The following is a 15,615-nucleotide window of genomic DNA, read 5'->3' as shown; positions in this document are numbered from 1 at the left end:
CCTCATTTATTCTACCTGTACCTCTACCTCTACCTCTACCTCTACCTCTACCTCTACCTCTACCTCTACCTCTACCTCTACCCGGCATCTACCCTACCTCTACCTGTACTCTACCTCTTGTGACGACCCTCCCACTCTGTCTGCCGTATTCTGTCTTTGTTCTTGTTTTCTTATTAGGATGCCGGTGGGCGGAGTTGAGAGGGTCGTCAGCTACATGGGAAACACCTGGGCCAGGTGTCTCCCAGGATAAATAGACCTCTTCAACATTCATGGAGGAGACTCTCTCCATGCAGACACCTGTTGTAGATTGTGGTGTGGTTCTTGGTGGCCTTTTGTTTGTTTGCTTTGGCACCTTTCAACACCCTGCATTATCACATTCATGCATGCAAAACACTCACTTACACTACGGACTACTGATTACACACACCATTGGATATTTTCCTTAGTTGCTTTAGTTAATAAATATATCTTTTGTTACTCCTTATCTCCACGTTGTCTCCCTTTGTTACGGGCTTTGAGCCGGTTCGTGACAAGTGGGGGCTCATCCGGGATCTTTGAACTATTGGTTTGGGAGACCGTGGAGGTACGTGTTTGGTTTGAATAGTGTTTGAGTGTGATCGGCCCAGTATTGGTTGCCTTTGTTGTTTGGTTTGTGTGCTGCGTTGGAGAGAGTATAATGGTTAGTTTCCAGGCCCTGCCTAGCCTGAACTCTTGTTCTACTTTCTGTTGGGACGTCAGTCTGAAGTGAGTAATCTGCTGTGTACCTCGGTGGGAGATTTGGGTAGGGTAGTGGAACTTGCTACCCGGAGCTATAGCCTTTTTCCCCTGATAGGTTTAGCGACGTGTTTCATTTTTTGGAATATGTTGGGCATGGTTAATGTTTGTTATTTTTGTGTGGTGTCTGTGGACTGAGCAGTTGTCTCGGGGCACATCCGTGGCTTGGTGGAATTTGCCAGCATGCTGGGGAGTTCTATTTCCTTGCCAGCGGGCTACAGTGCGTAAATTCCCACCGCAAATCTGCACGAAGACTAGGGTTGAGTTATTGTAGGTTTTGGGGAAGCTCCATATCTCATCTCTCTTCTGTGGTGCTCAGGGTGATTGTCAATTCTCGGGTTGTGTTCTGGTGTGCTCAGCAGAAGGGAAGAGCGAGAATTGTTTTTTGTGTGATTATGGCGTCTTATGTAGATAAGTTCATTCGCTCTCCATCAGAGGAATTGTTAGATTTAGGTACTAAAGAACAGCTGTTGAAGGTCGCGGAACACTACAAGGTTGAGATTAGTGATAAACGTCTAAAGAATTCTATTAGGTTGATATTGAAAGCCAATCTGATGGAGAGTGGTATTCTTGAAGTTACCACCGGGCCAGCCTCTGCTGAGGATTTGTTGTCTCCCCATAACGTTACAATGGCCATTCCATCGGTTAGTCCTAGTAGCCTTCTTTTTGAACAGCAGAAAGAACTGCTTTTGTTACAGCTAGAGCATGATCGTGAGAAGCTAGAGCATGATCGTGAGAAGCTAGAGCATGATCGTGTGAAATATGAAAAGGAATTGGCATTTAAACAAGATATGGAGCGTGCTAAAATCAAGTTGCAACAAGAACGTATAGAGTTGGTTAGGGAAGGAAAGATCTCAGGGGAGAGTTTGTTTTGGGAAGGTGACCCAGATTTACCTAGGGGTAGTTCCGCTTTTGGTCGTGCCCCAGAGACATTTGATATTGTTGGGAACTTGCGGTTATTGCCTCGGTTTAATGAAAGGGACCCCGAGACATTCTTTTCGTTGTTTGAGCGGGTTGCTGACGCTAGAGTTGGCCTGATTCTGACCGCACTTTAATGTTGCAGTGTGTGCTGACTGGTAAAGCGCAGGAAGCATATTCAGCTCTTAGTGTACACGACAGTGCCAGTTATGATAAAGTTAAAACAGCTGTGTTACAGATTTATGAATTGGTCCCTGAGGCTTACCGCCAACGATTTAGAACTTTAAAAAGGGACGATAACCAGACTCATGTTGAGTTTGCGCGACAGTTATCTTTACAGTTTAATCGCTGGTGTTCTGCCTCTGCAGTTGTGACTTTCCAAGGGCTGTGTGATCTGATTATGTTAGAGCAATTTAAGGACACAATTCCTGATCGTATTGCCACTTATATTAATGAACAGAAAGTAAAGAATGTTGCTGAAGCTGCGGTTTTGGCGGACGAGTATGTGTTGACTCACAAAAGTGTCTTTGCAAAACCCCGTATTCGGAAAGAGTGGGGGTGTTCGGATAGATTTGGGCTTCGCTCACCGAGATACTTTGATTCTCGGGCAGAGTTCTATTCAACTAGGGTTGAACCTGACTCCCATGGTAAGGCTGACTTTGGGCAGGAGTGTCACTACTGTCAAGGTTCAGGTCATTGGAAAACGAATGTCCACTTCTCAGGTCAAAGGGTGCTTACGCTAAATCTAAGCCTGCTGCGTTAGCTGCACCTGTTCCACATCAGTTCATTCTTGACTCATTTCCTCAGGCCCAGGAGAATGTGAAAGTCCATATTGATCCAGACTATTTACCTTTCATTACAGAAGGTTTTGTGTCTATGTTAGGAAGTAAAGACCTAGTGCCAGTGAAGATCCTGAGAGACACAGGTGCCTCTGAATCATTTGTGTTGGAGTCTGTGTTACCCTTTTCTGCTGAGACTGATTCGGGAATAGTGTTCTAATTAGGGGAATAGGTTTGAACACTCTGTCAGTTCCATTGCATAAACTGATGTTGGATTGTGGGCTGGTGAAGGGTGAAGTTGTTGTGGGGGTGCGTCCTTCATTGCCTATTGAGGGTATCGACGTTATCCTTGGGAATAACTTAGCAGGTGAGCGGGTATGGCCAGTTGTGTTTCCATCTCTAGTGGTTTCCACTAAGCCGTCATTTGTTGGGATTCCTGATGAGAGTGTACAGAGTTTCCCAGAGGTGTTCTCTGCGTGTGCAGTGACACGTTCTATGAGCCGTGGCGAACTAGTCACTGCGCCGACTAATGATAATAATACAAAGTATGTCACTGTTTTCCCTGTTATCCCGTTATCTGTAACCCGCTCAGATCTAATCAATGCTCAACGGGATGACCCCACGTTGGAAGAGTTGCGTGATCAAATTGTGCCTATAGAACAGTTGGGAGATGTCGCCCATGGCTATTTTCTCCAAGAGGATGTCCTGATGAGAAAGTGGGTGTCTCATGATAGTGTTTTTCTGGGGGAGGCAATTAGTCAGGTTGTTGTACCAGTTAAGCTTCGTGAGTTGGTGTTGGAAACTTCTCACAGTGACGTTGCTGGACATATGGGGGTGAGGAAAACCTACAATCGCATATTAAGACATTTCTTTTGGCCTAGATTAAAGAGGGATGTTTCTGATTTTATCAAAACTTGTCACACCTGTCAATTAACTGGTAAGCCTAATCAAGCTATTAAACCAGTACCATTGTTTCCTATTCCTGTACTCAGCCAACCTTTTGAGTATCTAATTATTGACTGTGTGGGTCCTCTGCCTCATTCTAAAAAGGGTAGCAGTTACCTGTTCACTGTGATGTGTCAGACCACTAGGTTTCCTGCTGCCTATCCTCTCCGATCTATCACGACTAAATCGGTGTTAAAAGCTTTGACTCAGTTTCTCTCATTGTTTGGAATCCCTAAGGTCATTCAGAGTGATCAAGGATCTAATTTTACCTCTAATCTGTTTGGTCAGGTTCTTCAACAGCTTCATATTAAACACAATGTGTCTAGCGCCTATCACGCGCAAAGTCAAGGAGCACTGGAACGTTTCCATCAAACACTTAAGTCTTTGTTGAGAGCTTATTGTACTGAGATGGATAAGGATTGGGAGGAGGGGTTGCCTTGGTTACTGTTAGCCGCTAGGGAAGTTTCACAGGAGAGCACAGGTTTCAGTCCAAATGACCTTGTGTTTGGACATAGGGTGCGTGGACTTTTATCTGTTCTCCAGGATGACTGGAAGTCTCCCGAGCCTCCTCAGTCCCTGTGTTCGTATGTGTGTGATTTCCGGCGACGGCTGTATGCCGCTGGTGAAATGGCTAAAGAGAAGTTATCATCTTCACAGGATAGGATGAAGGCTCAAAGCCCGTAACAAAGCCCGTAACAAAGGGAGACAACGTGGAGATAAGGAGTAACAAAAGATATATTTATTAACTAAAGCAACTAAGGAAAATATCCAATGGTGTGTGTAATCAGTAGTCCGTAGTGTAAGTGAGTGTTTTGCATGCATGAATGTGATAATGCAGGGTGTTGAAAGGTGCCAAAGCAAACAAACAAAAGGCCACCAAGAACCACACCACAATCTACAACAGGTGTCTGCATGGAGAGAGTCTCCTCCATGAATGTTGAAGAGGTCTATTTATCCTGGGAGACACCTGGCCCAGGTGTTTCCCATGTAGCTGACGACCCTCTCAACTCCGCCCACCGGCATCCTAATAAGAAAACAAGAACAAAGACAGAATACGGCAGACAGAGTGGGAGGGTCGTCACATTCCCCCCCATAAAACCGGGGACCAACAAGGACCCCGGAACAACATACCAGCCTCCCGCGTCCCAAATTGACACAGGCCTCTGCGTCCCAAATTGACACAGGCCTCTGCGTCCCAAATTGACACAGGCCTCTGCGTCCCAAATTGACACAGGCCTCTGCGTCCCAAATTGACACAGGCCTCTGCGTCCCCAAATTGACACAGGCCTCTGCGCCCCAAATTGACACAGGCCTCTGCGCCCCAAATTGACACAGGCCTCTGCGCCCCAAATTGACACAGGCCTCTGCGCCCCAAATTGACACAGGCCTCTGCGCCCCAAATTGACACAGGCCTCTGTGCCCCAAATTGATGAGGGTTTACGTGTTCACACTTACAATTTGCCCCAGCCAACCTCCTCCCCAGACCTCAGCAACCTTCGCACAGGAAGCAACATTTAAGAGGAAAGAAAACAAGACCAGGAGGGAGCAGACAGGACAGAGAGAACATGACAATACGAAACAATGGTTAGTCACGTAAACATTAGGAACAGGGCGCACGAGAGAGCGCATCAGCAATCACGTTTTCAGTCCCCCGGATGTGCCTCACATCGAGATGGAATGATTGTAAAAATAAACACCATCGCATTATCCTCTGGTTTGGACACATCATGGACCTCAAAAAGTGAGGGGGTTATGGTCGGTGTAGACCACAATAGGTACTACCCCCGACCCGACATACACTTCGAAGTGTTGTAGCGCCCAAATGAGTGCTAGCGCTTCCTTTTCAATAACCGAATAGTTCAACTGATAATCGTTAAACTTTTTAGAAAAGAAACTAACAGGCTTCTCAATCCCAGACACATCTGCTTGCAGCAAAACTGCACCTGCCCCCACATGACTAGCATCCACCTGCAAGGTAAATGACAAATCCATGCGAGGAGCAGCCAGCACTGGAGTTGAGGTAAGCAACCTCTTTGAATCTTCAAAAGCGTGTTGACAACGAGTAGACCAAACGTAAACAGCCTTAGCTTTCAGCATATCTGTCAAGGGAGCGACCACAGTAGAGAAGTTATTACAAAAACTACGGTAATAACCAATCATGCCCAAGAAACGCATCAGTTCCTTTTTAGTAGTTGGTGGTGGAAAAGCATCAATAGCCACCACTTTAGCCCGAACAGGACGCACTTCACCCTGCCCAACCACTTTTCCAAGGTATGTAACGGTCGCCTGAGCAAACTCACATTTTGCCAGATTGATTGTGAGGCGACCTGCAGCCAGACGTTCAAACAAGGCTCTACCTCTACTCTACTATACCTCTACCTCTACTCTATCTCTACATTTATTCTACCTCTTCTCTACTGTACCTCTACCTCTATTGTACCTCTACTCTACCTCTACCTCTACCTTACCTTTACATTTACTCTAACTCTACTCCACCTCTACTCTACCTCTACCTCTACTCTACATCATTTATTCAACCTTATTCAACCTATACCTCTACTCTACCTCTACCTCTACTGTACCTCTGCCTACACCTCTACCTCTACTCTACCTACACCTCTACTCTACCTCTACTCTACCTACACCTCTACCTCTACTCTACCTACACCTCTACCTCTACCTCTACTGTACCTCTACCTGTACCTCTACTGTACCTGTACCTCTACATCTACCTCTACCTTTACTCTACCTCTACCTTTACTCTACCTTTACTCTAACACTACTCTACTTTACCCTACCTCTACTCTACCTCTACCTCTTCTCTACTGTACCTCTACCTCTACTGTACCTATACCTCTACCCTACCTCTACCTCTTCTCTACTATACCTCTACTCTACCTCTACATTTATTCTACCTCTACCTCTTCTCTACTGTACCTCTACTCTACCTTACCTCTAACTCTACTCCACCTCTACTCTACCTCTACTCTACCTCTACTCTACCTCTACTCTACCTCTACTCTACATCCTCATTTATTCAACCTATACCTCTACTCAATATATGCCATTTAGCAGACGCTTTTATCCAAAGCGACTTACAGTCATGTGTGCATACATTCTACGTATGGGTGGTTCCCGGGGATCGAACCCACTACCCTGGCGTTACAAGCGCCATGCTCTACCAACTGAGCTACAGAAGGACCACAACCTACTCTACCTCTACTCTACCTCTACCTCTACTGTACCTCTGCCTACACCTCTACCTCTACTCTACCTACACCTCTACTCTACCTCTACCTCTACTCTACTGTACCTCTACCTCTACTCTACTGTACCTGTACCTCTACCTCTACTCTACTCTACCTCTACTCTACCTCTACCTTTACTCTACCTTTAATCTAACACTACTCTACCCTACCTCTACTCTACCTCTACCCTCCCTCTACCCAGCATCTACCCTACCTCTACCTGTACTCTACCTCTTCTCTACTGTCCCTCTATTCTACCTCTACTCTACCCTACCTCTACCTCTTACTCTACCTCTACCTCTTCTCTACTATACCTCTACTCTACCTCTACATTTATTCTACCTCTACCTCTACTCTATCTCTACATTTATTCTACCTCTTCTCTACTGTACCTCTACCTCTATTGTACCTCTACTCTACCTCTACCTCTACTCTACCTTACCTCTACATTTACTTTAACTCTACTCCACCTCTACTCTACCTCTACCTCTACTCTACATCATTTATTCAACCTTATTCAACCTATACCTCTACTCTACCTCTACCTCTACTGTACCTCTGCCTACACCTCTACCTCTACTCTACCTACACCTCTACTCTACCTCTACTCTACCTCTACTGTACCTCTACCTCTACTGTACCTGTACCTCTACCTCTACTCTACTCTACCTCTACCTCTACCTTTACTCTACCTTTACTCTAACACTACTCTACTTTACCCTACCTCTACTCTACCTCTACCTCTTCTCTACTGTACCTCTACCTCTACTGTACCTATACCTCTACCCTACCTCTACCTCTTCTCTACTATACCTCTACTCTACCTCTACATTTATTCTACCACTACCTCTTCTCTACTGTACCTCTACTCTACCTTACCTCTAACTCTAACTCTACTCTAACTCTACTCTAACTCTACTCTAACTCTACTGTACATCCTCGTTTATTCCACCTATACCTCTACTCTACCTCTATTCTACCTCTACCTCTACTGTACCTCTACCTACACCTCTACCTATACTCTACCTACACCTCTACCTATACTCTACCTACACCTCTACTCTACCTACACCTCTACTCTACCTCTAATCTACCTCTACCTACAACTCTACCTCTACCTACACCTCTACCTCTACTACAAACTACAAAAGCAGCAGATAGAGTACCTACAAAACAGCAGATAGAAGAGTAACAACAAAGCAGCAGATAGAAGAGAGGTGTAGTAACAACAAAGCAGCAGATAGAAGAGAGGTATATTAACTACAAAGCAGCAGATAGAAGAGAGGTATAGTAACTACAAAGCAGCAGATAGAAGAGAGGTATAGTAACTACAAAGCAGCAGATAGAAGAGTAACAACAAAGCAGCAGATAGAAGAGAGGTATAGTAACTACAAAGCAGCAGATAGAGGAGAGGTATAGTAACTACAAAGCAGCAGATAGAAGAGAGGTATAGTAACTACAAAGCAGCAGATAGAAGAGAGGTATAGTAACTACAAAGCAGCAGATAGAAGAGTAACAACAAAGCAGCAGATAGAAGAGAAGTATAGTAACTACAAAGTAGCAGATAGAAGAGTACCTACAACGCAGCAGATAGAAGAGTAGCTACAACACAGCAGATAGAAGAGTACCTAAAAAGCAGCAGAAAGAGGAGTAGCTACAAAGCAGCAGATAGAAGGGGATCTACAAAGCAGCAGATAGAAGAGAGGTATAGTAACTACAAAGAAGCAGATAGAAGAGTAACTACAAAGCAGCAGATAGAAGAGAGGTATAGTAACTACAAAGCAGCAGATAGAAGAGAGGTATAGTAACTACAAAGCAGCAGATAGAAGAGAGGTATAGTAACTACAAAGCAGCAGATAGAAGAGAGGTATAGTAACTACAAAGCAGCAGATAGAAGAGAGGTATAGTAACTACAAAGCAGCAGATAGAAGAGTAACTACAAAGCAGCAGATAGAAGAGAGGTATAGTAACTACAAAGCAGCACATGGAAGAGAGGTATAGTAACTACAAAGCAGCAGATAGAAGAGAGGTATAGTAACTACAAAGCAGCAGATAGAAGAGAGGTATAGTAACTACAAAGCAGCACATGGAAGAGAGGTATAGTAACTACAAAGCAGCAGATAGAAGAGAGGTATAGTAACTACAAAGCAGCAGATAGAAGAGAGGTATAGTAACTACAAAGCAGCAGATAGAAGAGAGGTATAGTACCTACAAAGCAGCAGATAGAAGAGAGGTATAGTAACTACAAAGCAGCACATAGAAGAGTGTCAGGACCCGGTTACAACCCGGGTCTCCGGAGTGAGAAACAGTCACTTAACCAACTGAGCCACGAATAGTCGGCAGAACCCAGAAGAGGCAGACACAGCAGTACTTGAGACAGTGTATTTAATGAAGTAAAAAAGTGAAGTCCTTCAGGAAAACATGTAACTCCACAACCTCAAAAGGAATTCCACAAAAACAAAGGTAATCCTCCAAGACAAAAAGGTAAATCCACAAGGTGGTAGGTAAAGCACAAAAAGCCTCAAAAGATACTCAAAAATAAATAAACAAGAACAAAAAACAGAATTCCACAAGAGAGTCCACCGGGATCAACACGAGTACACAGAATACTAGGGCTGGATGCTAACATACAAACACAGAGCAAATAACTGAGGAAAACTAAGGGTTTAAATACAATCAGGGGAAATGAGGCACAGATGCAAATAATAATGGGGATCAAGGGAAAACAAAAGGTCAAAAAGCACAATGGGGGCATCTAGTGACCAAAAACCAGAACAACCCTGGCCAAATCCTGACAGAAGAGAGGTATAGTAACTACAAAGCAGCAGATAGAAGAGAGGTATAGTAACTACAAAGCAGCAGATAGAAGAGTAACTACAAAGCATCAGATAGAAGAGAGGTATAGTAACTACAAAGCAGCAGATAGAAGAGAGGTATAGTAACTACAAAGCAGCAGATAGAAGAGAGGTATAGTAACTACAAAGCAGCAGATAGAAGAGAGGTATAGTAACTACAAAGCAGCAGATAGAAGAGAGGTATAGTAACTACAAAGCAGCAGATAGAAGAGAGGTATAGTAACTACAAAGCAGCAGATAGAAGAGAGGTATAGTAACTACAAAGCAGCAGATAGAAGAGAGGTATAGTAACTACAAAGCAGCAGATAGAAGAGAGGTATAGTAACTACAAAGCAGCAGATAGAAGAGAGGTATAGTAACTACAAAGCAGCAGATAGAAGAGAGGTATAGTAACTACAAAGCAGCAGATAGAAGAGAGGTATAGTAACTACAAAGCAGCAGATAGAAGAGAGGTATAGTAACTACAAAGCAGCAGATAGAAGAGAGGTATAGTAACTACAAAGCAGCAGATAGAAGAGAGGTATAGTAACTACAAAGCAGCAGATAGAAGAGAGATATAGTAACTACAAAGCAGCAGATAGAAGAGAGGTATAGTAACTACAAAGCAGCAGATAGAAGAGAGGTATAGTAACTACAAAGCAGCAGATAGAAGAGAGGTATAGTAACTACAAAGCAGCAGATAGAGGAGAGGTATAGTAACTACAAAGCAGCAGATAGAAGAGAGGTATAGTAACTACAAAGCAGCAGATAGAAGAGAGGTATAGTAACTACAAAGCAGCAGATAGAGGAGAGGTATAGTACCTACAAAGCAGCAGATAGAAGAGTACTCTACAAAGCAGCAGATAGAAGAGAGGTATAGTACCTACAAAGCAGCAGATAGAAGAGTAGCTACAACGCAGCAGATAGAAGAGTATCTACAAAGCAGCAGATAGAAGGGTAGCAGATATAAAGAGAGAAAGTGGTACATTCTACAGAGTAAATTGGAAAAGCAATTCAATGTAAATCAGTGGATATATGTCAAATGGCACCCTATTCTCTATATAGTACACTACTTTTACATATGTTGTGTCCGAAAACCGTCTTGTCCACTACTTACTAAAATGTATTCAACTTTTTATGTGAACTAGCTAATCATACTACATACTATTTCAAATGTACTGTTTTGTAAAAATGTATGCAGTTTGGCAAGAAATGTCAACATACTAATGTGCAATTGGGTTGTTTCCCGTCATTAGTCCATTTTGGTACAGCCCGTCCCCTATTCTGACTATCAGCTGCTGGCAAACACACGTGGGTCTGAAAAGACAATTCTCTTCCTCAACAGTGTGCAGTGAATCGTACTAGATGAAAAGCCTAAATGAATATGACATCCTGGCATTTAATAAAGCATACTCAATTTTGGAAATGTCCCATACTATAAAATATATATATTTTTTCAAATAACCAATCGGGCTATTATTTACAATGCAAGTATGGGTATTGGGATACGGCCAGAGAGTGATAGATGTGGTGAGGTACTGTGTGTTCCCGAGGGGGGGTGTTAGTTCTTCAACACGTTGTGTTCAGCTGTTGTTGCTGCTGCGACATCATTATTCAATCACTCCCACAAAGAAAAAAAAACACGACTCTGATTCCGCATCAAATAAAACGTGCCTACAGAACATCGCTAAGTAAAGTGCCTACAGAACATCGCTAAGGAAAGTGCCTACAGAACATCGCTAAGTAAAGTGCCTACAGAACATCGCTAAGTAAAGTGCCTACAGAACATCGCTAAGTAAAGTGCCTACAGAACATCGTTAAGTAAAGTGCCTACAGAACATCGCTAAGTAAAGTGCCTACAGAACATCGTTAAGTAAAGGGCCTACAGAACATTGCTAAGTAAAGTGCCTACAGAACATCGTTAAGTAAAGTGACCACAGAACATCGCTAAGTAAAGTACCTACAGAACATCGCTAAGTAAAGTGCATACAGAACTAGAAGGCGGAGCAACAGACAGACATGTACTAGTCTCAGTACCAACAACTGTCTACTGCAACACATGCACATACAAAGGACAAAGAGACAGAGGGAGTCAGAGAGAGAGAGGAGAGAGTCAGAGACAGAGAGAGAGAGAGAGAGAGAGAGAGAGAGAGAGAGAGAGAGAGAGAGAGAGAGAGAGAGACGGATAGAGAAAGAGAAGGGAGAGAGACACGGATAGAGAGAGAGAGACAGAAGGGATAAGGACAACTCCATCTTCAATCAATACTGTTTGTTCGAAACCAGAAAAGCAACAGTCTATCCCTTCTAACAGACAGGAATGCAGAGCAACGGACATACAGTACCTAACATACACTATCTGCCTACCAGCTAGTGTCTATCTAGCCTGCATCTCTCACCCACCAAGTTCAACAGATCACTGATCAGCAGGCAGTACAGCAGACACATACTGACCCCACACCCACACATACGCATACTGATGCAGATATCATACGCATACCGATACCGATGTATCTGTGTGTGTGTGTGTGTGTGTGTGTGTGTGTGTGTGTGTGTGTGTGTGTGTGTGTGTGTGTGTGTGTGTGTGTGTGTGTGTGTGTGTGTGTGTGTGTGTGTGTGTGTGTGTGTGTGTGTGTGTGTGTGTGTGTGTGTGTGTGTGTGTGTGTGTGTGTGTGTGTGTGTGTGTACGTGCATGTGTGCACATCTGAATATTAGTGTGTGTGCATGCGTCTATTCATCTTGCGTGTGTGTCTGTACATCTGTGCGTTAGTGTATATGTGTATTCACCTGTGTGTGTGTGTGCACGTGTGCGCGTGTGTGTGTGTGTGTGTGCGCGCGTGTGCGTGTGTGTGCTGGCTCCTTCCTTACCTGCCCAGACTGTGAGAGGTGTGTGGTGAGGTGCCCGTGTAGAACAGCAGTCTGATGTCCTTTACCAAAGCATCCCCCGGTCTCTGATTCAACCTCTGAGCCAGACGAGATAGCTTACTCTCCCACCTGACAGAGGAGACGGGGAAAAGAGAGGAAGAGAAGAGGAGGGAGGAGAGGAGGAGAGAGGAGGGAGAGAGAGGAAGAGGAGAGAGGAGGGAGGAGAGAGAGAGGAAGAGGAGAGAGGAGGGAGGAGAGGAGAGGAGGGAGAGGGAGAGAGAGAGAGGAAGAGAAGAGGAGAGAGGAGGGAGGAGAGGAGGGAGGCGAGGAGGGAGAGGGAGGTCAGTCCTGAACGGTATCCTTGAGCGGAGATGTTAAGATTAGAAGCAAAAGGTAAATTCCTCACTGTCTCTCTATCACACAGAAAAAGAGAGGAAAGTACTGTAGGCATTTCTCTCTGAGCTCTAAGGAGTGCCAGGTGTCACTCAGGTAATCGTAGCCCAGATCGGAAGCTCTCTCCTGGCTGTCTGTCACGCTGAGTCCCTCTCTGGAGCACATCCAGACTTCTAAATCAATGTTAGTCCATCCTGTTCTGGAACTTCCAAGAAAGCATGTGGAGAAGGGCAGATTATTCAGTCCTTTCTAGAGCTCTATGTCCACATTATGTCAAGCAAAGTAAACCCAGTTCCAGAACTTTATTCTCTAAAAGTCTCTCTCAGGACAAGTGTATCCCCAGAGTGGCGTATTGTCCTGGGTCAGTTTCAGAGCAGCATAGCCCCTTTGTGGTTCCTATTCTGGAGCTCGTCTCAGAATTCCTCTCCTTGGTCTGAAAGTACTGAGCACCTGTTCAACGCAGCTCTGTGTAAGCAAACACATCCCGCTTCAGCTGCACACACAAACCCGCGCACAGCACACACACACACACACACACACACACACACACACACACGGAAATGAGCACATTAAAGGGAGCAGGGGAGTGAGAGAAAGAGAGAGAGAACGAGAGAGAGAGAGAGAGAGAGAGAGAGAGAGAGAGAGAGAGAGAGAGAGAGAGAGAGAGAGAGAGAGAGAGAGAGAGAGAGAGAGAGAGAGAGAGAACGATAGAGAGAGCGAGAGACAAAATGAGAGAGAGAGCGAGAGAGAGGGGGAAGAGCACGCGAGAGAGAACGAGAGAGAACGAGAGAGAACGAAAGAGAGAGAGCCAAAGAGAGAACGAGAGAGAGCGAGAGACAGAGCGATAGAGAGAACGAGAGAGAGAGAGAGAGAGAGAGAGAGAGAGAGAGAGAGAGAGAGAGAGAGAGAGAGAGAGAGAGAGAGAGAGAGAGAGAGAGAGAGAGAGAGAGAGAGAGAGACATATAAAGGATGATGTGCTTGGGGGGTAGGGGAGGTGAATGCAGAGTGCAGTGAGAGTGGGCGACTAGAGGAGATGAGCGGAGGGATGCTGAGCACACACACAAACACACACAGACACACACACACACAGACACACACACACAAACACACACACACACTGTCGGCAGCCGTTACACAGACTGTACTGAGCACAAAAAGCCTGGGGTTATTTTAGAGAAGTGGGGATGGAGAGGAGGAGGGGTAGAGGAGGAGGAGGATGGATTACTGGATTAAGGAAAAGGGAGAGATGTGGATGACATGTTGTCAGAGGGGGAGACAGAGATAATGAAGAAGAGAGGAGAGGGGAAGAGTGAGGTTGACCTAATAATAAGATGGGTGGAAGGAAATTACACCTGTTGTGAGATGGTGGAGGGGAGTGGAGGAAGTCGAGTGTATGTGGGATGGAGAGGGAGAGGAGAGCAGGGGAAAGGAGAGGACAGGAGGGCAGGGGAGAGAAGAGAAGAGAAGAGGAGAGCAGGGGAGATAAGGGGAAAGGAGAGGACAGGAGAGAAGGGGAGAGAAGAGGAGAGGAGAGAAGGGGAGATGAGAAAGGGGGAGAGGAGAGAAGGGGAGAGGAGAGAAAGGAAGAGAAGGGGAGATGACAGGAAAGAAGGGGAGAGGAGAGCGAGCAGGGGAGAGGACAGGAGAGAAGAGGAGAGCAGGGGAAAGGAGAAAGGGGAGAGGAGAGAAGAGAATGGGGAGAAGGGAGAAGGGGAGACTGAGATAATTGAGGTTGACCTATTAAGGAAATGACACCTGTTGTGAGAATGGGGAGGGAGAGTGGAGGAAGCAGAGTGGATGTGAAATGGAGAGAGAGAGGAGAGAAGGGGAGGGAGAGGAGAGGAGAGGAGAGCAGGGGGAGGAGAGAAGGGGAAAAGGAGAGAAGATGAGAGAAGAGGAGAGAAGGGGAGAGGAGAGAGAGAGAAGGAGAGAGGAGAGAAGAGGAGAGAAGGGGAGAGATGAGGAGAGAAGGGAAGAGGAGAGAAGATGAGAGAAGAGGAGAGAATGGGAGAGGAGAGAAGATGAGAGAAGATGAGAGAAGGGGAGAGAAGGGGAAAGGATAGAGGTGGAGAGATGAGGAGAGAAGAGGAAAGAAAGGGAGAGGAGAAAGCGAAGGGGAGAGGAGAGAAGAGAAGAGAAGAGAAGAGGAAGAGGAGGGAGAGGAGAGGAATGAGAGAAGTGGGAGGAGGGAAGAGGAGAGAAGAGGAGAGGAGAACAGGGGGGAGGAGGGGAGGGGACAGGATAGAAGGGGAGAGGAGAATATGGGGAGGAGAGAAGGGGCGATGAGAGAAGGGGAGAGATGAGAAGAGGAGAGAAGGGCAGAGGAGAAAGAGAAGGGGAGAGGAGAGAAGGGGAGAGGAGAGCAGGAGAAAGGAGAGAAGGGGAGAGGGGAGAATAGAAGGGGGAGGAAAGAAGGGGAGAGAAGAGAATAGAAGAGGGAGGAGAGAAGGGGAGAGGGGAGAATAGAAGGGGAGGAGAGAAGGGGAGAGGAGAGCAGGGGGAGGAGAGAAGGGGAGAGGAGAGAATAGAAGGGGGAGGAGAGAAGGGGAGAGGAGAGAATAGAAGGGGGAGGAGAGAAGGGGAGAGGAGAGAAGGGGGGAGGAGAGAAGGGGAGAGGAGAGAAGGGGAGAGGAGAGAAGGGGAGAAGAGAGAAGGGGATGACATGTCATGTTGTCAGAGGGGGAGATGGAGATAATTGAGGTTGACCTATTAAGGAAATGACGCCTGTTGTGAGAATGGGGAGGGAGAGTGGAGGAAGCAGAGTGGATGTGGGATGGAGAGGGAGAGGAGAGAAGGGGAGAGGAGAGAGAGAAGGAGAAAGGAGAGAGGAGAGAGCAGGGGAGAGGAGAGAAGAGGAGGGGA

The 15,615-nt window shown here is 45.6% G+C and overlaps 1 protein-coding gene across 1 annotated transcript in view; it reads right to left on the bottom strand.

The window, feature by feature from the left end:
- The window catches only part of LOC124039051 (ankyrin repeat and fibronectin type-III domain-containing protein 1-like), a 178,204-nt gene extending 165,721 nt beyond the window's left edge, over positions 1-12,483 (bottom strand). Inside the window, exon 1 of the mRNA XM_046354930.1 lies at positions 12,364-12,483. The gene's annotated coding sequence lies outside the window, so the exon portion shown is untranslated. The remainder of the gene's footprint in view (positions 1-12,363) is intronic.
- Between the last annotated feature and the right edge of the window lie 3,132 nt (positions 12,484-15,615).

The sequence above is a fragment of the Oncorhynchus gorbuscha genome, linkage group LG07, assembly GCF_021184085.1.
Source record: "Oncorhynchus gorbuscha isolate QuinsamMale2020 ecotype Even-year linkage group LG07, OgorEven_v1.0, whole genome shotgun sequence".
Lineage (NCBI taxonomy): Eukaryota > Metazoa > Chordata > Actinopteri > Salmoniformes > Salmonidae > Oncorhynchus > Oncorhynchus gorbuscha.
The sequence above is the reverse complement of the archived record's forward strand: the minus strand, read 5'-3'. Positions and strand labels throughout refer to the sequence as shown.